This window comes from Agelaius tricolor, unplaced genomic scaffold, assembly GCF_023055355.1.
Source record: "Agelaius tricolor isolate 1412-34295 unplaced genomic scaffold, bAgeTri1.0.p SCAF_7, whole genome shotgun sequence".
Lineage (NCBI taxonomy): Eukaryota > Metazoa > Chordata > Aves > Passeriformes > Icteridae > Agelaius > Agelaius tricolor.
Genome location: NW_027269267.1, coordinates 23,495,735 through 23,511,923, shown reverse-complemented (window position 1 = coordinate 23,511,923; position 16,189 = coordinate 23,495,735).

Sequence of the window (16,189 nt, the reverse complement as noted above, 5' to 3'; positions counted from 1 at the left end):
GGGAGGTAGTATATGACCAGAGACTTTCTTCAGCCAGCTTTCACTGACTCCCTATAAATTTCATTCTGATTTTTAGCAATAAGTATTCGACATGTTCTGTGCTAATGTTCTTCCCTTGACTTGTCAGTTAGTCTATAATTTCTAGATTTTTAATGCCTTCCAAACTGATACATGAAATGTAATGTAAGTGAAAGTAAATTGAGATGAGATACTATTCACATTAATTTTTCAGCTTTTGCTTTGCCTTGATAAAAGGGGGAAAAAAATTAAAAGGGACAAAATCAAGGACAAGTGTGCTTGAAATGCACTGTTTTGAGGCTAAAGTATGAATGCTTTAAATTAAGATAAAACTGTGTGTAATACTAAAGAAATGGGTTAAATCTTTAACCTTGTACAATGCAGGGATGGATGCAACATATAGTACATTTTTCTAAGTCATCTTGTCAAAAATATGTGTTCCAAAGTATTAACATAGTGGTAGCTGCTCATAAATATGATCTCAAGGTCATATCAAGAGGCACAAAATATAATTTGAAAGTCTACTTTTGTTCTAAGTGGAGGATGCTCTATCCTCTCAGTTTGGGACATATAAGTCCACAAAGTAAGTATTTTTCATTATGGTATTTCTGGAAGCTGGAGGACAGGACACTTTAAGAAACAATATAATTAGTAGTAGAAACCAAGGAACCAAAGAATACACAGACAAACAAATAAAAAAAAAAGCAACTCCATAATCATTTCTCCTAGAAAAAGAGATGTGTAATTTATGATGGTGGAAACTGGATGATGATAGACTTATCAGAGCAAGTGTTGATGATTGCTTGTATTTTTTTAGACTTGTAACCCAAAATAGCTGATATGTGACAGTTGTGCTGAGCTAGTCTGCCTAAGCCTATGGAAGATGCTAGTCACAATATTCAATAAGCTGAGAGGGCAGAGGTATCCTGGAGAGATGGTTGATTTTCAAGGATCATTTCTTCCATGCTCAAGAACGGTCCAACCTAATGTGTAACAAGTCAAAGAAAAGTGGCAGAAGGTTTGCATGGGTGAGCAAGGAGCTCCTGATTAAATGGAAACATAAAAAGGAGGTGTGCAGGATATGCATGCAGGGACATGTGGCCCTAGAGGAGTATAAAGACATTGTCTGATCATGGAGGGATGGGGTTAGGGAAGCCAAAGCCCATCTGGACTTAAACCTGCTGGGGGATGTGAAGGTCAACAAGGTGGGCTTCTACAGCTACAGCAGCAGCAAAATTAAAACCAAGGGAAATGAGAGCAGCATGCTAAAGGGGATCAGCTGGAACATGACATGGAGAAAGCTGAAATAATCAATGTTTTCTTTATTTCAGCCTTTCCTTTGTAAGCAAAGCCTTCAGGTATTAACTATAAGATGTGGTGTTTGCCATATGCAGTCATATATCTCTTGAAGAGGAAGTTGTGTGTGAAGGTAACGTGCATTTGTCGAATGCCATATTAATAGGGATATTTCAGACATGCTCCAGAACCAGGCAGATGACATTCATGAAAGGTCAGATGATGTGAAACAGACTGGAGGAATACTAGAATACCTTTTAAAGACAACTGTACTGGATATTCAAATCCAGAAGATTAAAAGTTATGTATGTTACTAATAAGTTTTTCTTTCCCTTTCATCTTTCAAATTTTCACAGAAGCAGAGAAAGATGTGGAAAGACAGGGCTACTTTTTTCCCCCCCACAAATATAGTGTGGCACTGTGTTGTGGCTTAACTCACAGTGGTAGCTAAGTACAAGACATCCATCACACGTCTAGGAATAACATAATGTGTCTTAGTTAGGACTGTCCTTGCCTACCTTCCTTCAACCTGCAGCAGAGTATAGAGAACTCTAGAGGTCTGATTCACCTGCTGACACTGGCTATTTATCTCCTTTGTCTCTATAAGCTGCTTTTAGATTACAACTCTCATAAAATTGCCTGCAGTTACAAAGTGTGTAACCAGATTTAGCTGCCTGTAATGAGATTAAAACCAATCCTAAAGCCTGACAATTTAATGCTTTAAATTTTTCTATATTTTGATGATATTCTTTCCCTCATCATAAGCACATGAATGTCACAACTTCCACCTACTAGCAAGATTCCCTGTAGACAGCTCACTGTGTGATAGGTTAACATGATAGGAAAACGCAAATCGTTCAGAGCAATCCTGGCATCCAGCTGGCTACTGAAATATTACCTGGAGCAGTGCAGAGAGTCTCTAGTAGGTGAACCTGTGTGCTGTATCAATGACCTGTGAGTGTTAGTAGCTCCTCAAATGCTGTTGTCTGTATGACAGGAACTTTTCTAAAAATCACCTCAGTTAAATGACTCCTACCTCCAATACTCCAGTCTTCAACAGTTTCCATCCTGCTTTTGAATTGATTTGCAGTCCAAAATGATCAAGCTCCTTAAAAGATTGCTTATATCAATGTAAAGAGCATCTGAGTGCTCAGACTAGGTCAGTGCCCTCAATTGCCAAAGTTCAATGGAAACTTAAGACCAGATGTTGGGCCACGGTCAGTGTACATAGCAAGAAAATTGAATCTTTGACATTGAGAAGGAGAAACAAATCATTGGTGATGTCACTGAACATACTGATATACCCATAAATACACATTCTACTTCACTCTTAGTGAGGAACTAGAAGACAAAGTTGTAGAACTGTTTTAGCACTAATACTGCCTGGTGCTGCCAATCCCTCGATGTTATATTGTTCAGTTAACTGACTCCATCTCACAGATGTGGTCCCTACCTGACATATCTAAAAGCTTTCTTCATAGCCATCAACTTACACTCTTATGTAGCAAATTGCTGGATCATCCTGTGGTCTTGAACCCCCTGCATTACCCACTCACTTCTATGTCACCTGAAAAGCTTGCTAATAGGAAAAAACCCCTGTGTTTATCAAGTACCTTTCTTTAACATGTCAGTAATGCACATAAACTTCATTAAAACATGTACCAAATATGATTTTCTTTATTCTCACATTCTGACATCATCAGATGCTGCAGTAACTTACAAGAACCAGCATGTTTACATTGAAAGTAATACATTTTTCTCTTATCTTTTTGTATAGCTCTCTCCATGGTAGGTTAAGTTTCTTTGTGTATTTCTTTGTGTTTAACTGAACACTTATGAAAAAGATACAATGTGGATTGATTTCCAGAGCTAACTACTTTTTATTTCTGACACCTTTCTCAATATATATCAGTATATATTAAATTTACCCCCCAAAAAACCCCAAACCCAAAAAACTCTAAGTTAAATGTTTTGAAAGTCACGTGAAATAAGCAATAAACATAGACATAAGGAAAGAAAATATTTGTTGTTCACAGATTTCATGACAATTCTTGTTTCCATCGATTTACCTGAAATTATGATTTTCCCCCCCATTTTTGCTTTATATTTTTATATAACTATAAAATACCTAACTGTGGAAAAGTCTACTATGTTGTTTTGGTTGTGCTTTTTTAAAAACATTTCTGCTTTTACTGTCAAAATTGTACATTTTTCAAAAAAAATTCAACTTGCATGTTAAACAAAGGATATAGAGTGAATTACTTTATTCCCTTCCTCTTACACAAAAAATATTTTGCTTGCAGAAAAGGCAATTTGAATAAGCAATAATACCCCTTTATTTGTCAGATACCCATGCTTATAAATCAAAATTAGTTTTTTTCTCTACAGTTTTTCTATTCTTAACAATTTTTAGTTCTTAACATAAATGTCAACAATTAAAATGGGCAGGGCTATGAGTCTTACAAATATTGTAAAGTTTCATAACAGTCCATTATTTTTCTAATATAGGTTAGCAAAAAACATTATTTATGATATCTTAGTATTTAAAGCATCAACAAATATTGATTGATCTGGCACAAGTTTATTACTATATAAAGAGAAAAATATAGTCCTATGTTTTCAAGAGCTAGGTATCTAATAGACAAAAAAATTGAATATAAGAAGATTAAGTTCTTTCATTCGGTTGTCTTTTTTTTCTTCAGGATTGGGCACCACATTGTTACCACCATCCAAATCCCATCCTATGCCTTCTCCTGGTGGGTTAGAGATCATGGGAAGAGACAGGACAGTATTTCTGTCTAAAATACCAGTGTGAACAGAACTATTTTTTCATTTCTGGTGGAGTATGTTTTTAAAGAGAATTATGTTTCAGATACAGTGCCATTTCTCAGAACTGTCAACTGTCTAAATGTATGACTGAGACTTTTTGTAATAGTTTTATCTTGTGATTCCCTATTGCAGGGATTTATTGACTAACATAAATTCTGTTATATAATTGCCCTGCTACTGAAACACACTACATCAGTCTCTGCCTTTCTTGTTGGAGCTGTTCCACTTTAAATACATAAATACTCACTGGGCCAGAACAGATGAGTGATTGCCTCTATACACCAGTGATTAAGACACTTGCTTGGGAAATATGAGTCAGATTGAAGCTATGGCTCCAATTGTTAATTATGTGAAGTAGAACAGCTCTGACTTGTCCTTCAGTTTTTAGCAGCTTCCATGGATTGCCTTTCACATACAGGTACTTGAATCCCAGTTCTATAGCAGGCTAATAAGGAAAAGCTTGACACTATGTGGCTTGTACAATTGGGACATTTGGGTGTGCTGAGAGAGGAGGAGGAGTCAGTATTTTTCTACTACATTAACAAAAGTTCTATAGGTGTTCCAGCAATTTCTAAATTATAAAGAAGCGTAATAAAATTAAGTCTTTCATTGAACTGCATTTGATTGCTGTTCATAGGAACTATATATTTATTTAAAAGATTGTAGTTAATACCACATTGGAAAAACATATTTTAACTACAAGAATGTAGTTTGAGCCCTTATTCATTGTTGTATGAATGTATGTAAAGTGGATGTAAGCTTGTTACAAAAATTCTCTACCCATAGCCTGTCAAGAAAACTTCTTACCCTCACTACAAAAATGGACACAAAAGTAACAGGGGGAGGGAGTGGGGGGGAGGGAATATTTAGCAGGGGTATGTGTGATAAAAAAAATCTGCCTTAAAGATGGCTTCAGATGTGTATAAAATAAATATTTACCTGAGAATATTTTCTAGCTGAGAGAGTTGTCAATACAAGGAAAATAAGGTATCTAGTGTTCAATTTATACGACCCATTTTAGGCCTGAATATGAGGGTAAGATAAATCAAAGCCTAAAAGTGGCTATTTCTTTTCATTTTTTATAAACCTGCTCTAAATGACCAATATAGGGTATGCCTAAAAGTGGCTATTTCTTTTCATTTTTTATAAACCTGCTCTAGATGACCAATTTAGGGTATGCCTGTGTTGTAAATTGCAGTTAGGATGAACCAAAACCCTCTACTCCTTGCAAGAAAACTTAACAGAAAAGTTTGTTTTTCCTTACTCCCATTTTGTTTCAGTAGTTTTAGATTTGTTGTTTTAACATGTCTAAGTGATTCCACCTGTTGGTATGCAAAGTTTTATATTCAGTGCACTGAAGTATATCATAGTTACTGCTATTTAATTGCAGATACCTACATTATTTTGGGAATTAGTATCCATGATAACGTTATCTACTATTATATTTCATTAATATAATAGTCAAGGGTTATTAGGAAATAATTAACATTTCAAAATATGTAATTTCTAGGTATGTTTCTCTTTAATATGACTTATCTACATTTTATTTAAAAAATTATTAAAAACAATCAATATTTTTAAGATTTCTGTTTCATTATCCAAAGGGTAATATTTTAAATTCTAGCAGGAAAGGTCTTAACTAGTATGTAAGATAAAGATATGCTTGATAATACAGAATTAAAAGACTTGAGCTGCTGCAGAGAAACATGTCTGCTTTTAGAGACAGCTGCTTGTTGGATTCATAGACTGTTTGTAAACTATTACACTTTATTTGAGCCTAAGAAATCAGTCTTCAACCTGTCATTGTTATACTTAAGAAAACCAGTTTCTTAAGACATCTTGCATGCTTACTGCACCTGATTTGAACGGTTCCTTAATAATCTACAGATTCCTAATTTCATTGGAGTTAATGAGATATACTGTGATATGGTCTTTTTTAGAAAGTGAAATGTTTTTATATAGCTTTTTGATTTCCATACAGTTGTTACTGTTTGAAGAGTAAACAGGACATCCACATATCAGCAGCATAAAAACATCCTGACACACACTTGACAAAAAGACAGTTTTCACTAAGTTCAAACAGGTGTCTACATAGTGCTTCAACATGTCAAAGGAAGTTAAATAGTTAAAAAGAAGCAATTAAAGTAGACATAGGAGTTTGATAAGAGCATTCCTGTGAGGGCAACATTTTCTAGACATCTTATATTGGACTTTCCCTAATTTTTAAGGTGTTTAGAACAGACCAATCAAGCAAAGGCTGTTTAACTGATAATACTATTATTGTATGATTATTGTAGAGTAGAAATATTTCAAGAAAAGGAAATTATCAATTTGCCCAGTAGTCCATGAAGAGGTAACAATTTTTTTCTTAGTTGTGTAAAATGCTTGTTACTCTGCCCCAAAACTTGGTATGACACATGCAAATATTAGAGGCACGTAAGATATGTTTGCCTGTAGCAATTTACTGTACTCAAATTAATAGTATTTCAAATGAAATTCTACTAGTGATTAGTTACTTAGGTAAATAATATATAAATCAATGACAATTATAATCCATACTTTACCCTGGAAACATCAAGAACTAGACATGAAAAAAAATATTGTAATTGATTAATCAATCATCTCTCAATATACCCTAGATGATTCTGTCATTGTGTGTCTAACATGTGTCAATAAAGCCTATATTATTTTAAAATATTTTGTCTTTTTTATCTATTTTATAGCTAGTTACTTTGCATACCAGTATTTCCTCCAATTAATTTTTTGCCCATCCTAGACTTTGTTATGAATAGATGTACTGTCCATCACTCTGTTCTAAGACTGGCAAGAACTTAAAAATCTAAATTACCAGAGATAAATTTAACTAATATTAATATATTTTATGTTATGTTGTGATTACTTTCTAAAATTATTATTTGAATATGAGTCTTTGTGAAACTAATTTTTAAATGTACTAATGAAATAAGATTACAAAAAACCACTGTGCCACTGATGCTTTAGTTTTAATGCCTTGTTATGTACCAGCTGACTTATTCTATCAACCAGCCTTTAATAAAAATGGCAGCTTTACCTCCAGTATGTTAAGAACCTACTTTTTGTCTATACATGTAAAGTCTGGGTGATATGAATTAAGACCTTGCATAATGAATCATGTCAAAGATAGGCTTGATGTTAATTCTAGTTTACCATATGGAGCAGATAGGAAATATGAGCAAACCAGATCAGGAAACTGCATGCAAAGTAACTCTGATGTCTCTTTGTACAACTGTATAAATTATTTTACAAGACTAATCCTGTGTGGTGCAGCTGTGTGTTATTGCAAGAGTCTCCTTTTCCCAAGGATTTCAGTGAGCAATTTTCTGCATTTCAGTGTGGTACATAAATATGTCAGCTTGCTGTCAGTATCTCTGACACAGCAGAAGAACAGAGGGAGACCAGAGCAGAAGGAAACCTAGACACCTGATTTACTTTATTGTTGCAACCTGAAGCACTTTTGGTCTCAGCAAAAGAAAAAGTGTAAGGGTAGGAGGGAAGCTGCAGGAGACCACCAAGAGTGCAAAAGCTATCGAGTATCTGATGTGGTCCTGTAAACCAGCCCTCTGTGCTTGAGATTTGATAGGCTACACACAGTGAGAACTGCTTATAGCAGTTGAGGAGCTGGAAGACATATATATTCCAGAGCCTTATTTCACATACATGTGTGTGTATATACACATTTATTTATTTGCATTCTTATTTGGGTATAGTTTTATGGATTCTGTATCTACTAAAGCTAATGCTTTACTTGAACCAGAAAACCTATCTGAATTTTCTAATTTTCCCAAGGTATTAGTGTCCTGGAATTAAAAAAAGGCAAATAGGCAACATTTTAAATTAGTATTTGCCTTGTGCACAGATACCTAGTCAGTAGCTAGTAGGATTTTACCGAGAGACAAAAAAGAAAGAGTAGAAGATTTATTTTAAAATATGCTAGATTTTCTGTTTATAAAATGACTGAAATAAATTCTTTAGACTGCCTTGCAATTTAATTCAAAACTAGTTCAGTCTGCTTCTAGATATTCTTATTATAGAAGACATTGTCTTTCCAGTAGTTTAATATCAAACAGAAAGTCACTGGAGCCAAGTGACTTCCTAGTTAATTTGGTTGCCATCAGATTTACAGAGGAATCAGCATTTTAGCCTATGAGCCAGTTACACATTGTATTTAGACATTAACTTTAAAAGCTGATTCACAGAAAACAGTTGTTGCTGCACCAGGCTAATCCTCTAACTCAGAATTTAAGAGAGTGTTATCCTGAATTATACTGACACAAAGACTTCTAAAAGTCCTGTAATTCTCCCTGAAGGGTCAACGCAACAACTTTTTTTTTTTTTTGGAAAATGATGAAATTAGACACATTTTTGAAATTCAGCTAGGAAAATATGGACTTAATTTATATTAAAAACACATCATTGACAAAATTAAATTAAAATAATTTCTTGGATCTCCATTTCTGTAATAGGTTGGGGGGAGTTCTGGGTTTATTTGCAGGAGGAGGTTCATGAGGATTGGGGTTGTCTTCTGATTATTTGCTTTTCTTTACTCATTTTGCAAAATTGAAGAGGAAGCTTAATATAAAAGGTTATATTCTTTACTGGTGGTGCTTACTTTTGTGTGGTGGTGATATCTATAAAAGAAAAAAATTGAAAAATAAGAATCCAACTGTATTTCAGCACCCCTCCTCCAGCCTGTGATATCCTTGTTCCATGAAACCATTTTAAAGATTCTTAACATCTGCATTTTTTTAACAAGAAAAAAAAAAGGCAAAGAAAATCCCTGCAAAAATAACAAAAAGGCTTGACATGGTTTTCAGCATGGAACAGTCTCCTCTTCAGCAGAATAGAGATGCTTGTTTGAGGCCTGAACCTGACAATATTGTCTGCATGGGTGACAGGTATCCAATCTCATCAATTCACTACCAGAAACAGGTGCATTACACCCCAGGATTTCTAATGTGCTACAGGGCTCTGTAATCCATAAGAGCTGCAGAAACAGCAACTTGTATCTGTCATATGGCTGGAACTACCTGTCTCTCAAGCCAGAATCTACCTTTCCAAATGTCAGCCATACAGCTCTTTCTCTGAGCCTGTCCAAAATGGTACCACCACCTGGCCCTCTTGCTAAACTGCTTAGAAAAAGCCTATAAACTGCCACTTTACCAACGTGTCCAATTTCAGTCATATCTAGATAGCATCTCCCTGGTGAATATGCCTGCTACAGAAAAGCACTGCAGCAGTTACTGCAAAGAGTCACAAAAATAGTTGTTTTGTAGGTGTTAATTTTTTTCAGGTAAAAACAAAATCACAGCTACAGAAGTAAAAAAATGTAGCAGTGTCTGCAGAATAAAAAGATCTCCCTTTGTGCTCAAAAAGTCCATGGTTTGCAAACACTGAGGAAGAAACTGATGTTTTCTTTCTTATCTTTACTAGTCATCTGCTGTCAGCCACTGTCAGAGCCAAGACATTGAATTGCATGGTCTTTTTGTTCTCTTTTGTAGGGACATTTTTTTTCTAGTCTTGAGGAGGAAGAAGCAGAGCTGTGAAAGTCCCTTCCAGAAAATTTATTGCACTTGGGCATCCAACTCCAACCTGACAAGTTAAGATCAAGGTCACAATTTAAGGCTTGAAAGCTTGCCTTAATATTTTTCTAAGAATTGAAGAGATAGTTAAAATAAAAAAGAAGTAATAATTACTTCTGTAAATAACTAACACCTAAAATAGTTTTAAAGGAATTTCCCCCTGGATTATTGACAGTTAAATTTAAAACAAGTGAGTTAGGTATCTCAACATCCATAGTGCTAGTGTGCAGACCTATGGAATTATTTAATTCACATAAGTGTGGGATCTTCTAGATTATCCCACATGACTTTCAGGTGCTGCTTTCTGGAGCATGAGTCTTGTCTCTACTTTGTTTCATATATCCTAGATCTATGTGGATATCTTAGACTGGCAACATTTGAAGTGATTCTGCACACCAAATTCTAGGCAAATGCTTTAATACCCCAATCAAAAAGTGAATAAATTTGGGAGAATTATGCAGGCAGCCACGACTACTTTTTTATTGATGTGAGTAGACCTCGAGCCTATTAGCTACATATAGATCTTAATTGGCCTACTGACTCTGTGATTTATATATATTTTGAGAATTTAAAATTACTGGTTTACTCCTGAGTCTACAAGAGAAAGCTGAAACCCTATTGGTGGTCTTGGAAGCATTACTTATTTAAACATGGGAAACTAGTGGTATTTCCAAATTGATAAGTTGTTTAAGATACATTTACCAGAGAGGCATGTAGGACAAAGATCTTACTGGAAACATGCACTAGATCAGCACTAGATCATTAAAACAACCTGATCATCTAGAAAGAAAATTTGAAGTGAGATGACATTTCCTAAATCTCAGCATTGTTTCTGCTCTGTACATGTTAAAGAAAGCCAATTGACCTCCAGCTGCCCGGCCAGAAAGGGTCTTACATAGACTGTGTCTTTCAGATATGCTAAGGCATATGCATTTAAACAGCTGAAGTCCTCTGCTACTAATGTAGCACAAAGAATAATCATATTTTAGAATTCACATCAATAGAAAACTGAAAAAAATATAAAAGGAAAATATTTGTATTGAATAGAATATGAGAGCCTGAAAAGTGCATTGCAAGCTAGGAACTTCCACCTTAAATTTTGAATGTAAAAACCCATGAGACAGTTATAAGTAAATTAATATTTAAATAGATTCAGCAAGTAAGTCTACTACTGTTGAACAATTTAAAACCCTTATAGCACATAGATCAAATAATGTTGCTTTGTGGCAATTTTTCCAATGGAAGAGGCTAGCAAATAGAAACAAATGATATGTGACCATAGAAGATGCCTGACAATACTGGGACACATGAAGGAAGGATATACAGTAAGGGAGGAATGAAAAATCCTAAGGAGATGAATAGTTCCAATATGGTTTTGTGTGCAGTTTTGACTATTTATTAAAAAAAACCCCAAAAGCCACAAATACATCATGGAAATGTATAATGAAGAGATGCTACAATGACCAAAGATCAAGACATGAATTACAGAATAAGCTTGAGAGCAGCTTTATTTTCTTCTCTCTTAGATAATCAGGGGGAAAAGGCAATAGAGAAAATTGAACACTTCAGTCCAAAGAACAGCACAAACTCATTAGCAAATGGATATAGATTGTCAGAGAAGAAATTTCATCTGGAAATTTCTAATCTGGAAATTAGATGTGTTTTGCCAATGACGCTGAAGATCCAAAATAATCTGTAGCAGGATGAATGGTAGAAATAAGTTCCATTGTGATAATATCACAAAATTCTGAGTGGAAAACAATGATATTCTTTGGCCCAATAAGGGATAGACTACTGCCTGGAGATCAGAATTGATGACTAAGATGTCCTTCTTAACTTCCAACTACTATTTATAACATGATTCTGAGCAAAATCTCAGCTGATTAGTGAGGAAATGCAAAAACAAATTTTGAAGAAAACTTTATCTGTAAATAGTTGGGAAATGTCTAAAAAGGCTTTTAAGGCAAAATTAAAATTGGGTTTAGGAACTGTTCTCAACTTTTCAATGTCCTAAAGACCTGCTCACATTTTACTTTACATCAGTGATGGAAGAAATTTGTTAAGGAGAGGTCTATTAGTCTGGAAACTAATAGTTAGTTTCTTTTAAATAAAAAAAACCCAGAAATTCTTTTCTTAAGGAGAGTTGTACACACTGTTGTGTATTATGGGAATCTGGGTGATCAAACAGCTGTTCTGTCATGAGGGTTTCCAATCTCTGTGCAGGAAGTGAATCCAAAAAGGACAAGGGAAACACCTGCCCCTGACTACTACCAGCTCTGTGGTACCCTACTGGGACCCTACCAGCTCTGGGGGGAAGGACACTGCTTCTGTAAGAAATTATACAAATGGGTGTCTTCCAGCTTTTCAAATGAGGATTGAGGAAAAGTCTGATTAACAGAACAAAGAACAAGAGCTGCAGGGCATACTGCAGTCCTTATTCTACTTCTCATTTTAAAAAACCTTTTAGATTTCACTGGATTCCATTTCAAGTCCCAGATCATTATAAGGCATTGCTATGTAATTCTTCTCTGTATAGGACCTTGTCTTCCTAAAGTACTCAGGGAAAGGAGGGAAAAATAACCAGTAAAACAGTCAATTTCTCCTTCCTAAACTGACATAAAGAAATTTCCTACAAATTAGTTTTATTCATGTTGTTTGTATGAACTAAAATTTCAGAGGATCTGAAGTTTCAGCTAAACTGAAAGGATGCATCTTTCTGTAAAAAATAAAGTGAAATAGTTTAGATTTCCTTCTGCCATCTAATTCTGCTGCCAGATTTAACGATTTTCAGTTTAGCTCTTATAGGCAGAATAGCAACACCTCAAGAGGTCAAAAGACATAATTTGTCTGGCTTTTATTGTTGTTTTTTATAATATAAATGGATTACTAAAACTTATAATACTTTATATGGTGGTCATTAAGCTGTTGCTTTCAGAATATTGTAAAATCCATAAAACTTGTAGCAAGATTTGAAAATTGTTGCCATATATTTATTTTTGTACGTTCACTCTGTAAAGCAACACGCAGATCAGTGGTTTAGGCGATATCTATAATATGTTGACATTTAAGGATGAAAAAATTTCTCTTTTCCCTTTTATTTGAATCAAGCAGGGAAGATTAAATCAGGAAGAACATATTGGAAGAAAAAAAAAAAAAAGAGCAGTATAAAATTATAATGAGTAACTACTGTTGTAGCCAGTAATCAGATCTCACTGTAGCCAGTGAATCAGTTCTCACTGAATTCAAGGACACTTAAGCAGACAGTTTGATCATTTCAGAATGTCTTCACATTTATATGTTGTTGTCGTGTACAAACCTAAAGGTGCTTTTTCAGAGAATTCTAGTATCATCTTCTTTAGCAACATTTGCTGATTCTAAATGATCCCACTTATAACCCCAAAGAAAAATATATAAGTGGTGCTGCAGAAATGAGATCCCAATATACATTTCAGCATGTGTTTTTAAATCCTCTGACTGAAACTCACAATCCTTTTACCAGCTTAGAACACTGATAGTAATTCTATTACCACTGCAATAGCCATCCCTCTCTAATTCTCTAGACACAATTACTGTGCACCATGCAAGATGAATACAAATTAACAGAAGAAAAAACACCATAGAAAAGGGAAAATCAGTGTGGGCTGTAATGTTCCTGCAGGGGATGCTCTTGCACTCTCAAGTTTCACTGAATGAGCTTCCAGAAACAGTTGAAGGGGGAAGGGGGATGTCATTAAAAAAAAAAAAGGAATTAAAAAAAATAAACCCTAAACATCAAGCAATGTTCTGTATATGATTTTTCTTCTGCCCTTGGTAATTCATACAGATACAATTAAAATTTTAATTAACACTGTTATCTAGGGTAGGGTTTTTTCATTGTATGTAGCTTTTCACAACTTTAAAGAAAGCATTCACTGCTTATATTTAGGAAAAAAATCCATTCTGTTTCACCTTTTGGTCAGTAAATGTTTTTATTTAAATTTATGCTGAATTATAAGGGAATAAATTTCAAGTGCTTTTTTTCCTTCAATAAAATTCCTGATTTCTGCCACCTTTGCAAAAAAGTATATACACCATAAACAACTTTTAGCAGTGGACATAAAAGAAAATAAGGTGAAAACAAAAATAACAGCCTGGTTTATCTTTGATATTTTTAATGTAAAACTAGAGAAGCTGAGGACTACAGCTGCAGTTTACCACCACTTCTGCTGGAAGTATATGGCATGATGACAGCCTATTTTAGTTTCCACAGAAGAGAATTTAAAGGTGAACAATGCCACCTAATATTTCAGTTTGCAGAAACACAATGCTATGAAGGAGTTGGGTGAAATGATTGTTGATTTTTGATGCTTCTTATTTTGCCTTACTCTTCATATTGCCTTCTTAATGGAAGGTTACCTTCCAATTTTCTTAGCTTTTGTAGTTTTTATAATTCCTTGCATCCCACCATGTTTTATAACCCTAAGAACATCTGCCTGGCTCAGTGCAATGCAGACCTGTATTTTCATGGAGAAGAACTTCCTGCTATGGAGAATTAAATGAGTTATGGTTTTCGTAATAGCTATAACATTAAAAGTCTTTATTTACTAAAAATAACAGTCTCAAGACAAAAACTGGACTGCTTAACTTAGGCACTAAATTGGACTTTTGTATTTTCATCTCTACTGCGGCAAATCCTCAGACTAGGAGAGAAAAATATTATTAGAGGTTCTAGAGACAGCCTAGAGGTACTAGAAACTGTCTTCCATCTCATCTATTATTTAGGCATTTTATTCATATGGGTTGTTTTCCTAAGTGATTTATTTTGCATCTAGGTTTTATGCTAATACTAAATAGACTCCATCCTGCCCAAACTACCCTAACTAACAAGGAGGCAATACATTTTCTCTCATTGTAAGAGCACAAAATCTATCTAGAGGTCTGCAACAGTTATGCTACAAACCTACATCCCTTCCACCCTCTCATCTTACACTCAGTTTGATTTTTTATTTATTAATTATTTTATTTATTAATTATTTTTCTTCCGTTTGCAAAATAGATCAATAGTGGTCCTTTGACAGGGCATATTAAAGCCATCTAAAGGCTTCTCAAAGCCTTTTGGACAGCTGGTGGATGACAGTTTTGCCACTTCTCTTCATGGGAAGGAAGGAAGGAAGGAAGGAAGGAAGGAAGGAAGGAAGGAAGGAAGGAAGGAAGGGAGCACCTGCTCTGCTGTTGATTACAAAAGCTTCCCACCTGCCATAGGGTTCAGTCTTATTTTATCTCAACAGTGTTAAGCTACATTGAGTTTACAGACGATATTTACAATGCTTGGGAATGTTAAGACTGCTTGGTTTAAACATCTTTCCAGAGTTTTTCATTAATCTAATTCTTGTCCAAGCTAAACAAGATATGAAATTATATTTTGTGAATCTGAACTTCTCCTCAAAATAGTGAAATTTGTCTGTTCTCAAAATAAGCAGAAATATTGTCATCATATTCAATAATATTTCAAAGATCTATTGGATACTGGAAATGTTCAGCATCAGTATTTTCCATTATGTGTTTAGAGGCAATTCATACTAAAACTAGTAGAAAAAAGAAGCCAAGGTTCAATTTTTCTGACTCTGACTTGGTGGTATTTTGCATCAAATTACTCTTTTGCTGTACTCTGCTCTTTCTATTTCAAATAAGTTTCCTAATACCCCTACTCCTATTAATTCACTTTTTTAATGAAATAGTTTAAGAAATGTATGTTTGAAATTATTATAATAAATTAAATGTTTCCAAGGAATATAATTTCTTTCCTTTTCATAACACTGTCTCTTTCTGTCAGAAATGTAGCAAAAAATTCTGAATGAAACTCTAGTGGAAAGCTAAAAGGAAAGGTAAGATAGGCTGAGGAGGCAGAAACAAAAGACACTATTGTGTAGTTAAATTTGGGTTAAATTTTTAAAAACTGCTCAGAAGAATTTCCTTTTTTGAAGGTGGTCAGCCAAATTTCTACTTTCTCCTAATTTAGTTTTACCACTTATTTTGAAAAAATAAGTTATTCACAGTGATATTCAGTTCTTCTTATTTTGTACTACAGTCTCAGTAGATATGACCTTTTATTTTGTGAGGGAAAAATTATTTTCTTGATTCTCCAATAAAATTGAATAGTAAATATGTCACTTAATATAGCAGCCCAGTAAACTTTAATGAAGTGTTTCTATATGAGAATGGGGCAGGAATCTGTTTGATGAAATCTTGAAAACGGTCTTTGAGCAAAATTTTACATGCCTTTTTTTAAAAATGCAAAACTGATTCAAAATATTGACAGAAATTTATTCAAATTCACTACTATAAAGTTAAGACTATCATCTCTGATCTTAGTTTTATTTCTTTGCTAAGTATTTCTTGGTTTATTCATACAGTGGCAAAAAAAATTGAAATACACAAGGCAATACTAC